The following is a 19,022-nucleotide window of genomic DNA, read 5'->3' as shown; positions in this document are numbered from 1 at the left end:
TTGGAACACGCTAACGAGTATTGCATTCGACTCCGAGTACTTTACAAATTTCTTGTTTTTTAATTGGGACAGAAATGCTAAACGACGTTCGCGATATACCGTTTCAGCGGGACATCAAGCCACAGTCTTGGTCAGGAGTTTTGTAGGAGCCGTGCGCTGCAAGTCACCTTTGACATCTACATACACCATTGTCGCCTCGGCTGAATTCCCTTGAGTATAATGATTTGTTCGATCTCTCCCTGAACAACCCTCTAGTTTATCTCGGAACCTTTCGCCAAAAGTGTCTACAGCTCAGAGATTAAATTCAGCTTCTACAATAACGGCGCTATGCCGACCACCCTGTTACCACTACCTGTTTATTAATCATAGGAAATTATAAGCTCCACAGACATATTAAGTCTCAGCTTTACCTACGACAATGAATACAGACCGCAGCAATGCATTAAAATTTGTACTAATGTCGCAGAGCCAGCAATGCATTAAAATTTGTACTAATGTCGCAGAGCCAGCAATGCATTAAAATTTGTACTAATGTCGCAGAGCCAGCAATGCATTAAAATTTGTACTAATGTCGCAGAGCCAGCAATGCATTAAAATTTGTACTAATGTCTCAGAGCCAGCAATGCATTAAAATTTGTACTAATGTCGCAGAGCCAGCAATGCATTAAAATTTGTACTAATGTCGCAGAGCCAGCAATGCATTAAAATTTGTACTAATGTCGCAGAGCCAGCAATGCATTAAAATTTGTACTAATGTCGCAGAGCCAGCAATGCATTAAAATTTGTACTAATGTCGCAGAGCCAGCAATGCATTAAAATTTGTACTAATGTCGCAGAGCCAGCAATGCATTAAAATTTGTACTAATGTCGCAGAGCCAGCAATGCATTAAAATTTGTACTAATGTCGCAGAGCCAGCGTGGCACTATGGTTAGCGCATCTGCATATTAAGCAGGAGGCCTGGATTCGAAACCTATCGTTGGTGCAAATTTTAATTCATTCCTTTGGCCTGTATTCATTACATGTTTAGTAATTTACTAACAATGAATGTTTCCCTTCAAGTGTTAATGTTTTATATATGGTTGCATACATATCGTTGGTGCAAATTTTAATTCATTCCTTTGGCCTGTATTCATTACATGTTTAGTAATTTACTAACAATGAATGTTTCCCTTCAAGTGTTAATGTTTTATATATGGTTGCATACAGTGAATTTTTGGTAGCAAACATACTTTTGTGATGGCTGATCTTGGCAATGTGATATATCGTACTTCTAAAATCAAGTCGCTTGCTCTCATCCTTCTGTATACACGGGCTTATGCCAGGAAGTGCTGAACGGATTTTGATCTGGTTCTGACTAACCAATACACGGATTGAAGAGGAAGGGTTTTGTATATAAATTATAAATATTACGCACTAAAGTTAAGTGGTGAAAACGATATCATTGCCACCTAGCAAATGCCCACCATACATAGAGAGAGCAGCAGTGCCTCGAGAAAACAGCAAGCGGTATGTAATTCGCATCCCGTGTGGTGGTCTAGCAGTAGAATGTGTGGCAAGAATGTAAGAGGTTGTGGAATCGAATCCCAGCTGGGTCACTTTATTGCACTCTACCTTTTAACCTAGCATTCATCTCTCAATAATGCCAAGATTCACATTTCGAAGCATGACGTCAGCTTCATGCTGTCAGTTTCTGCTTCCCTCAGATTAGCTATCGCATTTTGCACTCTTAATTCACTACAAAATCTTCGAATAGCGGGCAGTGTGTTGCTCATGTTTCGAATGTTCAAATGTGTGTGAACTCCTAACGGACCAAACTGCTTAGGTCATCGGTCCCTAGACTTAAACTAACCTATGCTAAGAACAACACACACACCCATGCCCGAGGAAGGATTCTAACCTCCGGCGGGAGGGGTCGCACAGGCCGTGACATGACGCCTTAAACCGCGTGGTCACTCCGCGCGGCTGATCGAGTTTCAAGAATCGTAATAAATATGACAAATAACCGAAAAGATAACCACCTCATCGTCAGGCTGTGATGTGAGACTTGCAGTTTGAAATAATCAAATATTTAATGCAACAGTCTCCCTGAAATGGTTTCATTACAACTGCATGGCGAAAAAACATGTAGATTCAAAACGTGTGGTGTTCCATTTTTTATGCTACGAGTAAAACGTGCTGCGAAACAATGCTTCAGCAACTTCAGTAACTTTGCTTCGTTTATATGCAGCACATTTTTTTCAGCAGTGCAACATACGAATCAACTTTCGGCTTTCTGCCTTCCTTGAATCAGACCTAGATGTGGAGACGTTTCATTGTGTGGTACGACGAAGAAGTCTGCCATAAAGATCACACGACAAAGAATTGCTTCAATAAGTCTAAACTATCCATCAAATTGCATACTAAGCTTCAGGAGAGGAGTGCTGTAACACGAGCTAAACATGTACATCTTCCGTGTTTTCTCTCATTTTTCTTTTATTTGTGCCACCTCAGTCAGCCTCTAGCGCATACTGAACCACTGACAAAGATATACCCACGATTTATGCATAACATTTAGATCGGTTGTCAACTTATTACTTTAATCATGATGTGCTCACATTCTGCCATGAGATATCACTCCAAAAATGGAACGCATAATATTCGTGACCAAAGACAATTTTCCTGCCGTGCGCTGCTTACACCGCGTAAGTTATATGAGAGTGATACATTCAGTTACTTAACGTTGATCCCTGAAATTTATTCATAACTCTACGCAGTGGCCCATAAAAGGGATTTGCTATGCAAAACCGAGCCAGGTCGCTATTACGAATATTTCAATGGTGACTTGAAATCATAATGTATTTTCCCATATATAGGACATGAGGTGAAGATACTTTCGTCCCTCCGCCTCCTTTAAATGGAGTGACTTTCTGCCAAGCAAAAATACTATAAGACTTCTGATACTTTTCCATTTAAAAATAATTGTGTAAAGCTGATACTCCTGAAATTGGTTTCCTCTTTTAACACAACACCCAGTTATATGAAGACCTCTAAATAAAGATACAAGAAGATCGAAACTTTTAGTCTTGTTTCTTGGGTGCATTATGGGAACATTACCGCTTAATTTATGTTTGACTGCTGCTGGTTTAGCGAAATCCTTCTTAGAGAAGGCACTTACATATTCTTTAAATTTCGTCTGGAAGTTTCTCCTATTTATCCTTTCTAATATCATCCACATTTTTACAAATCTACTGTATAACACGAGTCCATTCTACGGGGAATAGTCCAACGATCTGCCAAGTAAAGCTGAGTAGTATTATAGTCTTTACGTGCAAAGTCTGTGCCCATCAGCAGGAGTACGGTAAATCGGCAGACAAACATTTGGGATGTCCGTTTCGCCTCTGTTCTGCAAACGTTCACATCTGCTCTAAGTTTAAGTCGTGCACAAGCACAGCTGCATCAAAGAAAATTACATAATTTCCTTTTACCACTGTGACAACCAAATAAACATAAATTGTGTGGCAACAGGATTTCTCACTGTGGTCGTCAACATCATGCCAAAACTGTAAAAACAAGCGGTACAGCTCAATCACAGACAGTCGTTTGTGGAAGTATGTGAGGAATCAGTAATGAACAAAAAAACCTGTTCTCGAGATTCCAGGGGGATATGGAAGGGAAGAGGCTAGGCCCTCATTGCAGTAGCAAAAATTGTGCAAATTAGAATGACTGCATAGAATCTTGTAACCTCCCCAGAGAATTTTGAAATGACAATAATTAAATGTTAATGGGCATAGAGCCAAGTGTAACCTCCCCGCAAAATTTTGTAAATGATAATAATTAAATGTTAATGGGAATAGAGCCAAGTGTAACCTCCCCACAAAAATGAAAGAAAATTATTTATTTAAATGTGAATATTCATCGTGGTAAGTGTAACCTCCCCATAATTATTATTAAATGATATGAATTGAATGAAAATGCAATTAGAGCCAAATGTTAGCTCCCCGTAATTATTTTTTAAAATGAAAAAAATACAGAGCTATTACAAATGATTGAAGCGATTTCATAAATTCACTGTAGCTCCATTCATTGACATATGGTCACGACGCATTACAGATACGTAGAAAAACTCATAAAGTTTTGTTCGGCTGAAGCCACACTTCAGGTTTCTGCCGCCAGAGCGCTCGAGAGCGCAGTGACACGAAATGGCGACAGGAGCCCAGAAAGCCTATGTCGTGCTTGAAATGCACTCACATCAGTCAGTCATAACAGTGCAACGACACTTCAGGACGAAGTTCAACAAAGATCCACCAACTGCTAACTCCATTCGGCGATGGTATGCGCAGTTTAAAGCTTCTGGATGCCTCTGTAAGGGGAAATCGACGGGTCGGCCTGCAGTGAGCGAAGAAACGGTTGAACGCGTGCGGGCAAGTTTCACGCGTAGCCCGCGAAAGTCACGAATAAAGCAAACAGGGAGCTAAACGTACCACAGCCGACGGTTTGGAAAATCTTACGGAAAAGGCTAAGGCAGAAGCCTTACCGTTTACAATTGCTACAAGCCCTGACACCCGATGACAAAGTCAAACGCTTTGAATTTTCGGCGCGGTTGCAACAGCTCATGGAAGAGGATGCGTTCAGTGCGAAACTTGTTTCAGTGATGAAGCAACATTTTTTCTTAATGGTGAAGTGAACAGACACAATGTGCGAATCTGGGCGGTAGAGAATCCTCATGCATTCGTGCAGCAAATTCGCAATTCACCAAAAGTTAACGTGTTTTGTGCAATCTGACGGTTTAAAGTTTACGGCGCCTTTTCCTTCTGCGAAAAAAACGTTACAGGACATTTGTATCTGGACATGCTGGAAAACTGGCTCATGCCACAACTGGAGACCGACAGCGCCGACTTCATCTTTCAACAGGATGGTGCTCCACCGCACTTCCATCATGATGTTCGGCATTTCTTAAACAGGAGATTGGAAAACCGATGGATCGGTCGTGGTGGAGATCATGATCAGCAATTCATGTCATGGCCTCCACGCTCTCCCGACTTAACCCCATGCGATTTCTTTCTGTGGGGTTATGTGATAGATTCAGTGTTTAAACCTCCTCTACCAAGAAACGTGCCAGAACTGCGAGCTCGCATCAACGATGCTTTCGAACTCATTGATGGGGACATGCTGCGCCGAGTGTGTGAGCAACTTGATTATCGGCTTGATGTCTGCCGAATCACTAAAGGGGCACATATCGAACATTTGTGAATGCCTAAAAAAACTTTTTGAGTTTTTGTATATGTGTGCAAAGCATTGTGAAAATATCTCAAATAATAAAGTTATTGTAGAGCTATGAAATCGCTTCAATCATTTGTAATAACCCTGTAGAATAAGAATTGCAAACAGTGCCAAATGTTAGCTTCCAACAGTAATAAAATTCAATGATAACAAAAATGTGAAAAAATGTTAAGTCCCCACAAAATTAACGTTAAAATCAACCTGATAAATTGATTCTGGGAGGAAAAGCAAAGGAAATATTGTTTCAATTGTAATGATTATTATCTTAAAAAATTGCTTTCAGAACAAAATTATTATTGGGGCAATTCTTGAACAAATTAATTACAGTTAATATACATTACATTATCACATGTGCGCAATGCTGCTTCATTACCTTATTTAAAAATATACCTTGTCCCGAATCTTGACCAGAGACCCATGTCGACGCCCGCCGACTCCTCACACACAACTCCGACTGTCTCTCGCGCGCTACTGGCACGAACGAACTACATGCTCTCGCGACTCGCTACGTACAACTACTCTCTCGCAACTGCACTGAACTCTCGCGCGGTCAAGCGCAGACTAGCAACGATAAATAACTCTCTGGTCATGCCTCGCCATCGCTGCTACTGAATACAGACGTGTTTCAATCTCTAAGAATAAACATAATTGTGGGCGTCTCACGGCTAGCTTCAGCTGGAAATAGAAGGAAACAAAGTGGAATTAAGAAGTTGAAACATAGTGTAATAAGTGTGTAGATGAAGAATCAAACATATTTTTTTCCGGAAAGTGTGAGAGATTGCAGGGCACTCTCACTTTTGATACAGTGTCATGCTGCTTAATCTTCATAGGGAAGGTGATCTTTATTACTTGGTTGCTATATCTGATTTGATCTGACTTCATTCATACGATGAAATGGTTGGCAGTAGTTAATGCTCTTGTTTGTGTGCTCTAGTGAAGGCTTTACCTGTGTTTGAAGGAAGAGGATGCCGAGTTAATTGACAGCAGTAAAAGCGTGTGGCAGCTGAGAGCCGAGGGGAGCTTTTTTCTGCGGAACCTGGGTGAAAACGTTTGCCGACAGTCAAGTCCCTAGGTCTTATTGTGCAGATATATTGGGTGGTGTCAATCGGTCGGCGGCTACGTCCAGGTAGGCTGACTAGCGATGAGGAGCTGCTGCAGCTATGAGCAGCACATTGTAAGATCTGATGGCTATTGTAAGTAGGCTGTTTAGGTTTTTGTGGTGTGTGTACTGTAAGACCTTCAGTACACACACCATTAGATTATTTGACTTGTCGCTCTAATGAAGTAGCCGGCCGCGGTGGTCTCGCGGTTCTAGGCGCGCAGTCCGGAACCGTGCGACTGCTACGGTCGCAGGTTCGAATCCTGCCTCGGGCATGGATGTGTGTGATGTCCTTAGGTTAGTTAGGTTTAAGTAGTTCTAAGTTCTAGGGGACTAATGACCATAGCAGTTGAGTCCCATAGTGCTCAGAGCCATTTGAACCATTTTTTTCTAATGAAGTAGGCGAGTGTCAGCAATATGTCTCGTGGTCTTATCGTGGCGTGTTTATCTTCTGCTGTTAGGTCAGACGATAGAAATGCCACTTGCACACTTAGAGTAGCAGATTGACGGTGACCAACTTTAAACAAAACTTGATTAATTTTCACACACATTTATTAAAATAATAACAAGCATAAAAATTACTTAACTTGGTTCTGGATGCTATTTACAGTTGACAATCTGAAGTTCCTTTGGTATTGGTACGTTAATCTTATTCTCACATATATCTCTGATACTTGACAAAAGACGTTTATCTTCATGGCTATGCACACGAATATGGTAATCTTATTAGGCACAGACAGAAACTTGACTATTGACTGGTACAGACAAATGTAGAACTCGTACAGACTGGTGCAGACTAATGCAGACTGGTACAGACTGGTGCAGACAAACGCAGACTGACTAATCGGAGGTCTGTACACTCGCGTGTTCATGTATGTCTGCACGAGTGTGATCCGCGAAGAGAAAAGGTTCTACGTTCGCAGCAATCTCATTGTCTGTGTTACATATTAATACGCAGATCGGCGGAAGCCGAATTTGGTCCATCTCTATGGCAGCGCCATCTCGTAGTGCGGAGACGGACGAGCGCTGCGCCTGCGTTGTTGTGCCTAGCGGGGCGCGCTCTAGTGGGAACATTGTGTACGCGCTGACTACGCGGAACTATGTACACAACACTTTTTATGTTGGTAACGCCACGTAGCGCTCTATATGAAAATCACTGACTGTGCTGTGTGAAGTCTGTGGCTGGTTGGCATTGTTAGAATATTCGCTATTGTAGTGTTGGGCAGTTGGATGTGAACAGCGCGTAGCGTTGCGCAGTTGGAGGTGGGCCGCCAACAGTGATTCAAATGGTTCAAATGGCTCTGAACACTATGGGACTTTGACTTCTGATGTCATCAGTCCCCTAGAACTTAGAACTACTTAAACCTAACTAACCTAAGGACATCACACACATCCATGCGTGAGGCAGTATTCGAACCTGCGACCATAGCGGTCGCGCGGTTACAGACTGTAGCGCCTAGAACCGCTCGGCCACCCTGGCCCGCTCAACAGTGGTGGATGTGGGGGGAGAGATGGCAGAATTTTGAGAACGGACGATCTGGACATGTGTCCATCAGAAAGAGTAATTTTGTATTGTTGGATATCATGAACTGATACATATATATGATGAATTTGAACATTATTAATGTAAATACATTGATTGTTCTGTATCAAAATCTTTGATTTGCTAACTATGCCTATCAGTAGTTAGTGCCTTTAGTAGTTAGAATCTTTTATTTAGCTGGCAGTATTGGCGCACGCTATTGCAGTAGTCACTCGGGGTAGGACTTGAACCATGGACCTCTCATTCCGCAGCTGCTCACGCTAACCACAAGACCACGGCGCTCCTGACTGCAAATTTTCCTTGAAGTTGCATATGTTACACGTGGACTACTCAGTTCGTATATTTTGTTAATTTTTTTCATAGTTCCACACAACTTCTTCCTATTTTCTCGATTGATATGTGTTCAGTTTTTCAAGGCCTATCCACTCTGCCAACTTATAACTAAATCTGAGGGGGGTGCGACGGGGAGGTTCCCTTGTTAGAGCCATTTGAACCATTTTGAAAGCTGTAGAGAAAGAAAATACACTCTTGTACTAGCGCTTCGCTAGTAAAGAACAGCAGGTCTTTACCTTGATGGTGAGAATTGTGTCCTTTGCTGGCATTGGCTGTTTTATGAATTTGATTGCAGGTCCAGATGGGTTGCAGCGCCGCTACCAGAACCGAATTTGTGCGTGTCATTTTCCCTGTGACGCTGCTGCTTTTCTTCCCCCAGAATTACGACCCCATGGGACCGCATGGCCTTCGCATCCGCCCGCTGGTTCATGAGGGCAGCCCAGGAGGAGCGGATGGACGATGGGCCCTCGCCACCGCAGACCCTGCTCGCCGACCCAATGGTCCTGGACCTGCCATCGCCCTCTCCGTTGCCGTTATCGCCCCATGACATTCCCTCAGGCCTGGACATGTGCCCTGGCAGCAGCGTTCTGGGTGATATTCCTGTTACCTTGCAAGCCAGAAGGCAGAGTGCGGTCGGGAGTACGCCGCCCTCCACAGTCACGGCTCCCAGATCTTCTCAACGTCCAGTGTCCTGCTTCCCTCCACAGCAACAGTGCGGCATTTTAGAGTGGAAGAACGTGCTAGCGTATGCTGTTGCCACCACACCAGTCGGCAAAGGTGTAGCAAGAAGGTCGATAGTAGGTGCTGGATTAAGTACGCCTGTCAGGAGAGAGGCCAGAGACAGACTCGCAAGTAACACATTGCGACCGGATTACTGTACATACCGGGACTTGTACTTTACCAAAATGGTTCAAATGGCTCTGAGCACTATGGGACTCAACTGCTGTGGTCATAAGTCCCCTAGAACTTAGAACTACTTAAACCTAACTAACCTAAGGACAGCACACAACACCCAGCCATCACGAGGCACAGAAAATCCCTGACCCCGCCGGGAATCGAACCCGGGAACCCGGGCGTGGGAAGCGAGAACGCTACCGCACGACCACGAGATGCGGGCACTTGTACTTTACCCACAGCGATACTAAATAATACCCAAAATACCCACATTTTCTGCAAGAGGACTGTTACGGAAGAGTTTGTACCACAATACACGGACTCTCTTAAAGATAAGTAGCTCCCTGTTAATCCATGTGTGCAGTTGTGTTGTAGAAAGAGGATACCAGTCACCAAATAACGTCCTCTCCCTTGATTCGTATGGCACAAAACTCTACAGTGGCGACGAGAACCCAACAGTCCAGATGTGAAAATTATAGATGTGCCACTGAATGAATCTAAGCGTATTATCAGAATGTCAGTCCTACCCACTTCCTCATACTGATTACCACTCTTGAGTCACATTCTACCTCCTGATATGACACGGAAGGGTGGACTAATCAGAAGAGGGCTGATAACCCCGACCTTTCTCTGTGAAGGGAAAAGATTGCAGTCACGGCATCCCACACTTATCGTACCCAGGAATATTGCTAATGATGGGACACTGCTGGCAACAAAACTGTCCTCCACAATTATTGAAAGTGCCCTGCATGAAGGAGGACCCTCTGGATTTCACCAGCGTCAGGCAAGTTTTAATAATCTGAATCGCATCGGAAAGGGCCGTGGAAGATCTGCAGACACACTCTGCAAACGTAGAGATTCTCCATCTTGTGCCTGCGGTGCTGAACGACAGACAGTTGCTCATTTTGTATAAAATTTTCTGCACGTAACTGCGTGTCCTTTCGAAGACTTCCTGAGAGAGACGAGTGCAGTGATAAACTAAATAAATGACATTCACCTGTAAATGTTGTCATTTGTAATATAAAATGCTGGAGAGATATGTTGAAGTGTTGTACGAAACATTTTAGTAATCTCTGTATATGATTCAGCAGCAATATTAAAAAACCATCAGAGAATTTATTGGGTATACGGCTGTTTCATATCTCTTGCCTCGTTCTATAGGCTCTATCGATCTCCTACAGACAGATCGGTTTGATACCTTCATTCTGACAATTCACTTGAAAAATCCTGTTGCTTCCAAAGACATTTATCCTGTATTTCACAATGTAGTATATGCGTGAAGTTATTTCAGCACGCTACATTCTACATCTACATCTACATCCATACTCCGCAAGCCACCTGACGGTGTGTGGCGGAGGGTACCCTGAGTACCTCTATCGGTTCTCCCTTCTATTCCAGTCTCGTATCGTTCGTGGAAAGAAGGATTGTCGGTATGCTTCTGTGTGGGCTCTAATCTCTCTGATTTTATCCTCATGGTCTCTTCGCGATATATACGTAGGAGGGAGCAATATACTGCTTGACTCTTCGGTGAAGGTATGTTCTCGAAACTTTAACAAAAGCCCGTACCGAGCTACTGAACGTCTCTCCCGCAGAGGCTTCCACTAGAGTTTATCTATCATCTCCATTACGCTTTCGCGATTACTAAATGATCCTGTAACGAAGCGCGCTGCTCTCCGTTGATCTTCTCTATCTGTTGTATCAACCCTATCTGGTACGGATCCCACACTGCTGAGCAGTATTCAAGCAGTGGGCGAACAAGCGTACTGTAACCTACTTCCTTTGTTTTCGGATTGCATTTCCTTAGGATTCTTCCAATGAATCTCAGTCTGGCATCTGCTTTACCGACGATCAACTTTATATGATCATTCCATTTTAAATCACTCCTAATGCGTACTCCCAGATAATTTATGGAATTAACTGCTTCCAGTTGCTGACCTGCTATTTTGTAGCTAAATGATAAGGGATCTATCTTTCTATGTATTCGCAGTACATTACACTTGTCTACATTGAGATTTAATTGCCATTCCCTGCACCATGCGTCAATTCGCTGCAGATCCTCCTGCATTTCAGTACAATTTTCCATTGCTACAACCTCTCGATACACCACAGCATCATCTGCAAAAAGCCTCAGTGAACTTCCGATGTCATCCACAAGGTCATTTATGTATATTGTGAATAGCAACGGTCCTATGACACTCCCCTGCGGCAACCTGAAATCACTCTTACTTCGGAAGACTTCTCTCCATTGAGAATGACATGCTGCGTTCTGTTATCTAGGAACTCTTCAATCCAATCACACAATTGGTCTGATAGTCCATATGCTCTTACATTGTTCATTAAACGACTGTGGGGAACTGTATCGAACGCCTTGCAGAAGTCAAGAAACACAGCATCTACCTGTGAACCCGTGTCAATGACCCTCTGAGTCTCGTGGACGAATAGCGCGAGCTGGGTTTCGCACGACCGTCTTTTTCGAAACCCATGCTGATTCCTACAGAGTAGATTTCTAGTCTCCAGAAAAGTCATTATACTCGAACATAATACGTGTTCCAAAATTCTACAACTGATCGACGTTAGAAATATAGGTCTATAGTTCTGCACATTGTTCGACGTCCCTTCTTGAAAACGGGGATGACCTGTGCCCTTTTCCAATCCTTTGGAACGCTACGCTCTTCTAGAGACCTACGATACACCGCTGCATGAAGGGGGGCAAGTTCCTTCGCGTACTCTGTGTAAAATCGAACTGGTATCCCATCAGGTTTAGCGGCCTTTCCTCTTTTGAGTGATTTTAATTGTTTCTCTATCCCTCTGTCGTCTATTTCGATATCTACCATTTTGTGATCTGTGCGACAATCTAGAGAAGGAACTACAGTGCACTCTTCCTCTGTGAAACAGCTTTGGAAAAAGACATTTAGTATTTCGGCCTTTAGTCTGTCATCCTCTGTTTCAGTACCATTTTGGTCGCAGGGCGTCTGGACATTTTGTTTTGATCCACCTACCGCTTTGACATAAGACCAAAATTTCTTAGGATTTTCTGCCAAGTCAGTACATAGAACTTTACTTTCGAAGTCATTGAACACCTCTCGCATAGCCCTCCTCACACTACATTTCGCTTCGCATAATTTTTGTTTGTCCTGAAAGGGTACAGTACCGCCCGACATTGAAAATAGGTACAACATACTTCATTATTCTTGTCTGAACAACATATTTTTTCTAATAATAACTCAATTACAATTAATACAGCGAAGCCAGATACCTGTGTGGGAAAGAATGACAATTTATTTATTTAATTGATCACATTTGCACTCTCACAAAATAAATCCCTACATCCAGTTTGGTGAGATCTGTGAAATGAATGAATGTATGGTCGTCTGCTAACTGCAGATAGTGAATGTGAATATCTGATCATCTTTGAGACGATCCTTTGGCCACCTTTGGTGGGACCAAAGAGATGAAATTTACCTGAGCTTTGAGCACCTGAAATGTGGCTGACCAATACGGTAGCAAGGTGCTCCCCCACTTCAGCAGAGGTGCGAGAGGACCTTAAGAACGGCCATGTTTCAGCACTCTGCCGCTGGATCTTGCGCTGTTAAGACCTGTTTTAGTTGTGCTCCGTAAAGACAAAAGAGTGGAGACATGGTATGCATGTGGAATACTTAAGAGTAGTTTGAAATAATAATTTCTCTATTTCAGGAACTTTTGTGGGGACAATTAAATGTCAGGCAGGTAATGTTAATGGGATTGTAGTAATCTTCGGAAGTGACCAACGGTCATAATGAAACCACGTGTAGCAATAAGTTGAAATACTTCCGTGTGCTTAAGTTAAGCTGAATTACTAGCGTGTGTACAATAAGTTGAAATATTTAAGAAATAGCGTGTGTACCATAAGTTGAAATATTTAAGAAATGGCGTGTGCAGGACTTGAAATTAGAGGCGAGTACTTCCACGTGGTGAGTACTGTGTGAGTCTCAATCTGTGTATGAGACAAAGGATAAAGAGAAGTTCTCATCCATGGTATCAGTTGAGGACTCGCGTGTGTGATGAATATGTTCTTAATATTACTTTGCGTGATATGATTCCGTGTGATGCTAGATTCAAACTCTGAGAGAGAAGCAAGGTGAGTCGGCCGTCTATCCAGCAACGCCACTTGGCTTGCATTGCACAGGAAGACGTGCATATATCTCCAGAGTTCATAGTAGGAAAGTAGAATTACAAAGTGGGGCAGTGTCGTGTGAAACTGGGATAAATACTAATTGAAGTGGGAAAGCTGAAAGTGATAGTGTTGTGACTATTTATTGTATTGTATTCCATGTTGTAGTGTGGTGTATGTCATGTAATTTGGGTATGTGTGGTATGCATGGGAGAGTAGCAAGGTAGTTTCAAAAGATTAGTGGGTTATGCTTGTTCCTTCTGTACCGTTCGATCTGCAGGAAAGTTTCGTGATGATTGTGAGAGTCGAAGTGTGAGATATAATAAAAGATCCACCATCCTATCCAGAAAGTGCTCTGTAGCGTTAAATAATTACGAGACCATAAGGTAGAGAATCACCAATGTAAAGCCATGCCCACTGGGTGGAATTTCTCATGCGTTATTGTTGTAGGTTATAGCATTTGTGTGTTTAGGTTATAGAATTTATCGGAATAAATAAGATAGTGAAAAGGAAAAGATTGGTGGACTTTTCCTTCGAACTGTATGTTGTAATGATGTTCCGAATTTATGATGTGTGCGCCATTCATATTCAGTGCGGTGGCCACGTGTTGATAAAAGCTGTTAAATAAAAGACAAAAAGAAAATGTGGTATTGCCAGTGCGTAGTGAACAGTCAGAGTTCTGTAAATCACTGATAGTCTGATGTGCGTTTCCGTTGCGTATTATTCATACAGGAGGATAATTTGTAACTTAATTGTGAGTACGAGAGTTCATGTTACTCGATAAATAAGAATGAATCCACTCGCTTGGCAGACCACTCATCTTGCAGGCCTGACTGCTTGATGCCACAGTATGAGCAAGGCATGTGGGTGCCTCTCATAATTTCGACCCTGCCAGGATTCCATGCTCTCCTGTCATTCTGATAGTTTCTGCCGTTCCTATCCCCGACACTGTCTGACCTATGAGTCGTGTCTCCGTTTACGATGTTGCTCTCATTACCAAGTTCCTGTAACAAGTGCTGAAATGACGAAGAATCGTCTAACAAGGGGAGGCCGCCAATTGTGAAATTCAGATTCGATTCATACTGCGCATAATAAAAGCTCATGGCCAGAGGTGTAATGTGGCAAAGCACCAAGATGCACTTCTCAGCCGTTGTCGAGAAAATCGACAGTTAAAAGAAACCGTTGCGGTGAAATACTCTCTATATACACTATTAATGAATTGCTTATGCATGTTGGTGAAGGCGGATCGCTCTCCAATTGTACCGCCTCCATTTTTCCGTTTTTTTAACAGGGTGTACCAAAGCTCTCCCGTCCGCACTGATTTTCGACGATGTTATAAGTTGCGCTAGGGACCGCATCTACCTTCTTTCGAGGTTAGCAGGAAAACTACGCTGTTATGCGGCGGTTCGTTTCGGCCCATTCAACATCTGTCCTTCAAGTGTAACAAGCGAGTAACGGAGTTTATATTTCATACCTGCCACACCGAATTTGTGTTCTTGGGGTCTCTATTCTAATTCGAACGTTTGACTTACGCTATACGTATTCGTTTCGGAATATCGTTTCTACGTCTTCCGTTAACTATACGTGGTTAACATTATGAAGACAATTAATAACATATGTGAAATACAACTTTGTTTGCGGAAAACATAATGATGTTCGAAGTCGCCAGTTTTTCCACGACAAACGACTTTCAACAACTTATTATATGCATAATTGTTGCAACTGATTGCCGGGAATTTTATATATATATGAATTACAAAAAACAAATACTAAAAAAAAAGTTGCATGGTGCGAGATTCGATCCGGCGACTTTCGGATTACAAACCCGAGCGCTTACCGCTGCGCCACGACGCTGTGGAATATTACTAATCGTAAAGAGCATTTCACCGCAACGGTTTCTTTTAACTGTCGATTTTCTCGACAACGGCTGAGAAGTGCATCTTGGTGCTTTGCCACATTACACCTCTGGCCATGAGCATTTATTATGTGCAGTATGAATCGAATCTGAATTTCACAATTGGCGGCCTCCCCTTGTAAGCCTCTGCCTGGTATCACTATATCCCTGCGCAATTTCACTGGCAACTTCGTTATACAGATCCTAAAGAGCTCCCCAGGTTCGTATGGCACATCCAAATACCTATTTCGTCTCAGCATTTTCTGATAGCACGCCACAGGATCTCTTATACCACCTTCGTTACAATTTGGCATCATCAATATGCTTTGCTTAACCTGGTCCTGCTTACTTTTCGACCAGAATTCATTGAAAAACTTGTCACAAAATATCTTGTAGCTACTACAGTCTTTAATAGCTTCCTGCATTTTCGCTCCAGCCTCTTCCCTCAAATGGTTACACACAAACTTTATTTTGAGGAGCGGTCCTCACGATGAAGGTAATGAATCTTGAAATTGAGACAGCCACAGGCATGGATGTTGGTAATTATCAGGATCCGGAAAACAAGTGTACGTTTGTACCGACACGAAATGCCTCCTACATTCTTCTTCCGCATTTATGTTTTCCGACCTTGGACTATACCCAGTTGAGTTTGCCACCTGTTTTATCCGACACAACCGTTCTTCTAACTCTCTGAGTTCGTCTACCTCTTTCTGCCTATTTTCGTTTTTTGAATTTATCTCACTCTCCCTCTGCAGTCTACCTGGTGGTGTTTCACCTTCGCTTCTGCACGCAAATTGCAACTGTGCTAGTTCTTCCCTAGGTTTCCTATTTGTTTCTAATTGTGCCTCTTTAAACTGTAATAGCGATTGTATCTCCTCCTGGTCGGCATAAACCTCTCGCTGCGTACTGTCAGAGCCTGTTTCGCCTCTTATACTGATCTTTTCTACATCTGCGCTAATCGTATTCATTCTGACCACTACCTCCGCAACTTCATCCCTGTGTTTATTTAACGCCACTTCCTGCCGGGTGACTTGAGCTTCCACGCTTTCTAATGCCCCTTGTTTATCTGCAAGTAAGTCCTCCACTATCTCTTTGATTCTCTCACTGCCCCACTTTGTAATTCTACTTTCCTACTATGAACTCTGGAGATATATGCACGTCTTCCTGTGCAATGCAAGCCAAGTGGCGTTGCTGGATAGACGGCCGACTCACCTTGCTTCTCTCTCAGAGTTTGAATCTAGCGTCACACGGAATCATATCACGCAAAGTAATATTATGAACATATTCATCACACACGCGAGTCCTCAACTGATACCATGGACGAGTACTTCTCTTTATCCTTTGTCTCATACACAGTACTCACCACGTGGAAGTACTCGTCTCTAATTTCAAGTCCTGCACACGCCATTTCTTAAATATTTCAACTTATGGTACACACGCTATTTCTTAAATACGAGGGCGGTTCAGAAAGTAACCTCCGATTGGTCACAGTGCGGGTTGTGGGGGGAGTAGCGACGCCATCTGTGCGTTCACGCACTCAACAGGTCAGTCGGCATCAAGCCGTGGTCGAGTGAACGTCGTACCTGCGCTAGTTTAGTTTTTGTGGCAGTTTGAAATGTGTGCTGCAATAGAAAACCCCGCCAAATGTGAAGTGCGTCCTGTCATAAGGTTTTTTACAGCCAAAGGATATTCTGCAGCAGCTGTTCATCGTGAGCTTTGTGCCGTGTACGGACCAAGAGTTATGAGTGAATGAGTTGTCCGTGAATGGGTACGTTTATTTAAAAGTGGACGAGAAAACGTTCATGATGAAGAGAGGAGTGGTAGACCATCATTGGTGACTGACGAACTCGTTCAGACAGTTGATGCAAAAGTTCGTGAAAATCGACGTTTCTCAATGTCGGAGTTGTCTACTGGTTTTCCACAGATTTCTAAGACTCTCTTGTACGAGATAGTGACAGCAAGATTGGGTTACCGTAAGTTCTGTGCACGATGGGTGCCCAAAATTCTTACCGACCACCACAAAACTCAAAGAATGGCCTCTGCATTAGACTTTCTGTCACGTTATGAGGACGAAGGAGAACCATTGTTAAACAGAATCGTGACCAGTGACGAAACCTGGATTAAGTACGTGAACCCTGAGACAAAAGAACAATCAAAGATGTGGGCACATTCAAATTCGCCTACCAAACCAAGAAAAGCCTCGCAAGATTTTTCTGCCAGAAAACTGATGGCAACGGTGTTTTGGGATGCCAAAGGGGTGTTGTTGGTTGAATTCATGGAACGTGGTACGACCATTAATCAAGAAGTGTACTGTGAAACAATAAAAAAGTTACGACGGGCTATACAGAACAAACGCCGTGGTATGCTGACTTCCGGTATGGTTTTTTTGCACGATAACGCCCGTCCTCACTCTGCTCACAGAACAACGGCCCTTCTTGAGTCCTTCAAGTGGGACGTTATCAACCATCCACCTTACAGCCCAGACCTGGCGCCAAGTGATTATCACCTCTTCATGCATTTGAAGAAATGGCTCGGGTCACAGCGGTTTGATGACGACGAAGAGCTCAAAGATGCGGTCACAGGCTGGCTCCAGGCACAAGCGGGTGATTTTTATGCAGAAGGAATTTCAAAGCTTGTGAAGAGATACGATAAGTGCCTCAATCGCTATGGAGACTATGTAGAAAAATAGTGCAAAGATGTAGTTGTAAGATGTATATATTAAAATATTTTTATTTAACTTGGTGTATTTTTTTAAATCAACCGGAGGTTACTTTCTGAACGGCCCTCGTATTTCAACTTATTGTACACACGCTAGTAATTCAGCTTAACTTAAGCACACGGAAGTATTTCAACTTATTGCTACACGTGGTTTCATTGTGACCGTTGGTCACTTCCGAAGATTACTACAATCCCATTAATATTACCTGCCTGACATTTAATTCTCCCCACAAAAGTTCCTGAACTAGAGAAATTATTATTTCAAACTACTCTTAAATATTCCACATGCATACCATGTCTCCACTCTTTTGTCTTTACGGAGCACAACTAAAACAGGTCTTAACAGAGTGCTGAAACATGGCCGTTCTTCAGGTCCTCTCGCACCTCTGCTGAAGTGGGGGAGCACCTTGCTACCGTATTGGTCAGCCACATTTCAGGCGCTCAAAGCTCAGGTGAATTTCATCTCTTTGGTCCCACCAAAGGTGGCCAAAGGATCGTCTCAAAGATGATCAGATATTCACATTCACTATCTGCGGTTAGCAGACGAGCATACATTCATTCATTTCACAGATCTCACCAAACTGGATGTAGGGATTTATTTTGTGGGAGTGCACATGTGATCAATTAAATAAATAAATTGTCATTCTTTCCCACACTGGTATCGGGCTTCGCTGTATTAATTGTAATTGAGTTATTATTAGAAAAAATATGTTGTTCAGACAAGAATAATGAAGTATGTTGTACCTATTTTCAATGTCGGGCGGTACTGTACCCTTTCAGTCTGCAAGGCTTAGGCTATGTTTATGTTTGCTGTGAAGTTCCCTTTGCTTCCGCAGCAGTTTTCTAACTCGGTTGTTGTACCACGGTGGCTCTTTTCCATCTCTTACGATCTTGCTTGGCACATACTCATCTAACGCATATTGTACGATGGTTTTGAACTTTGTCCACTGATCCTCAACACTATCTATACTTGAGACAAAACTTTTGTGTTGAGCCGTCAGGTACTCTGTAATCTGCTTTTTGTCACTTTTGCTAAACAGAAAAATCTTCCTACCTTTTTTAATATTTCTATTTACGGCTGAAATCATTGATGCCGTAACTGCTTTATGATCGCTGATTCCCTGTTCTGCG

The sequence above is a fragment of the Schistocerca nitens genome, chromosome 1 (genome assembly GCF_023898315.1).
Source record: "Schistocerca nitens isolate TAMUIC-IGC-003100 chromosome 1, iqSchNite1.1, whole genome shotgun sequence".
NCBI lineage: Eukaryota > Metazoa > Arthropoda > Insecta > Orthoptera > Acrididae > Schistocerca > Schistocerca nitens.
The sequence above is the reverse complement of the archived record's forward strand: the minus strand, read 5'-3'. Positions refer to the sequence as shown.